Source organism: Mauremys reevesii, linkage group 2 (assembly GCF_016161935.1).
Source record: "Mauremys reevesii isolate NIE-2019 linkage group 2, ASM1616193v1, whole genome shotgun sequence".
NCBI lineage: Eukaryota > Metazoa > Chordata > Testudines > Geoemydidae > Mauremys > Mauremys reevesii.
Window position 1 is genome coordinate 199,475,294 of NC_052624.1, and position 2,805 is coordinate 199,478,098.

The window sequence follows — 2,805 nt, forward strand, 5'->3', positions numbered from 1 at the left end:
AGCTAGCGCAGCTGTTGAATAGCACCACTCAGCCTAAAGGAGGGCTAGGGGAAGATTGCATGTGTAGCCCAGCTGGCAGGTTTCAAAGCGGTGCCAGGAGTGGAACAAGGTAAGTGACCCTAAAGAGCACACAAGATGCACTTAGTGGATGACAGAGGCAGCCCCCTTTTATAGCAACACCAGCTGGCACTCCAGTTGCCTCTGAAAGGTGTTGGCATTGACCGTCTGGATCACTAGTTCCACCTGAACCCACCAGCATTGGCACCCAACCAGACTAAAAACCAGGAAAGAGACTAATTTCTGCCCCTGAAGTTCAGAAGCAAAATGAGGTTCCAGCACCCTCTTGTTCCTGGGGCAGGCGCCCATTAGCATTCACCCCTGCATCTGAGGTAGGTGATGCTAGGTGGCGAAGAGGCCATCTTCCCCATGAACTCACCCCACAGAACACAAGCACAGGCCATTTTAATGCTGAAGTGAGGTATCCATGCTGGGGCACTCTTATTTCTTCATAGCTCAACACCGCATACTTGATTTCCCGCGACTTTGCAAAAAGGAAGAATGCTGGCACTTCAATATTTACAGCAACTGCAGAATTCATAGAAGTTTTGCCTAATCAGGCTCCATACCTCTTCCTTTCATCTCAGGCTATGAATACCTGCAGCATGAAACAAACTGCAACGAACTGCTTCATAGCCTGTATCACCACTTCAGGCATGACAAATGTCAGCCCAGCTACAATTCCATTAGTGTGCAAGGAGATATATATAGATAGATAGATAGATTTAAAATCACTAATCCAAAGGTGATGGGTTTATCCCGATACTTCATATTTTCAGGACATCATAAAGCATATTTAATATTCTTATTTTGCAATATAGCTCAGTTGGAGGATGAAGTAGAGTTCTACGCTTTGAGATCACAGCCCGACATAATACTTGAAAGGAGAAATAAATTGGAAAAAAAAAACAGTGAAGTTCAGCAGAAAGGGGAAATATTGCTTGTGAAAGTATCCTCTTCTTAAGAACACTAGCACTATAAGAAAAATAAATTAGCACTGGAGATAACATTTAGATATTAAAAACAAGGCAAGAAACAGCTGTATATCTAATGTTGATTCCTGATGTGTAAAACCAAAATTATCATCCACCTTAGGGAGGTGGGAGAAACACTCCCTTTGCTCAGTCTTATGGGAAGAAAGAATCCTGTTTACTTTCCCAGCGTTTCCTGCTTCTATCAGTTATTTGTATATCGTCATGAACCCTAAATGGGACATGTCACCAAACAACTCAGCTGCCCAATGTTTCTGAATCAGCAAGTCCAATATCAGCGCTGAAAGAATACGTTTCTGCCTGTGGGCAACTGTGTGTAAGGCAGCACTGCTTGCCTTTTTTGCGTCCCTAGTAATTCTCAGAAGAATTCTCACCAGAAAAGCAAAATTCCATTATTTGTTGCAGATTATATGAGGTTTCCCAATGGTGCTAGTCACTTAACAGTGTGTACCCTCTACTTCTTCACCCACAGGCACACACCTTACCCTTTGCCACAACTATTGTACACCACAGGCCACATGCCTTAACTCTGTCCTCTAGGGATATCAGTCTTCCAGCAGCTCCTTACCAAACTGTCCCCTACGAACACCGCAGACTACCGCTCAACCTTTCCTTCTTCGCATGGCCTTCTCTCACTACTCTCAGTTGTGGATGTTTGGTGAGTTCGCCGTTAGTGTTTTCATTGTCTAGGCAACACAGGTAAAAACAGCAACATATGGTTTTACTACTCTAAAGTTAGATAGATGTTGTTACTTAGATACTATGGCAATAGGCAAAATAGAAAAAAAAATGCTAAATGGGTGAGTAGACAGATAGAAAAGCTTAACAACAGAAAGAAGTTCAGTACAAGTTTTATGGGGGAATTTGTAGCCACACACAGCAGAAAAGTTTGTCAAATCATGGTATATTGTATGATGCTTCTCGCTATTAATGCTAACTATTGTTGTTGATTTTCCTATTCATTAATTATGAAACACGTCAAGCCAGATTGCGGGCCCTTGGAACTTATTCAGTGTATAATTCAGCTGCATTTCACAGAGATTTAGCCATAAAGAGTCAGCAGGGCCGTCCCTAGCCATTTGGATGCCCTACACAGCCCCCCCCCCCCTCCATGGGAGGGCTGTCTGGGGGCCCAGGCCACTCCCCCCAAAAGGTCTGGGAGGCAGGAGCTGTGAGGGGCCACTTTTGGGGGCCCCACAGGCCCAGAGTAGCCCAGGAGATTAGTGGGGGGCCAGGAGTATTTAAATCCTATTTGTACTCAAGACTTGTCAAGGAATTTCTCATTCATGTGGTTAGGGGAGGAAGAGATCTGGTCTTTCTAATAGTTTATAAAGTGTCATGTACTTGTACATTGTATAAATAATTGTTAAAAGGGATTTACCCACAGATGTTTAACATATACATTGAATTTAATGATCATCAATAAGATTGAGAAATTAATTCATAAAAGGCCAGAAAATTCAGAATCACAGATTCCCAAATCAACCATGGGAATAACTTAGCAATAACTCAGGTCCCTTGTACATACAAAATAGAAGAGGGCTGATTCAGATGCCAACAAGGTTATAATTCACGATTTAATTTTTTATCTGAATTCTTACAGCCATCTGGATTTGAATTTAGATCTAGCATCTGAACCAAAATGGCTGGAATCTCACCTCTTCTCTGTTCTAAAAGGAGCCACACTGGCTTTGTTTCAGGGCCTGAGTGGCAGCCTATTAGCTAGCAAAGGAGTCCAGTCAGGCTCAGGAGCCTA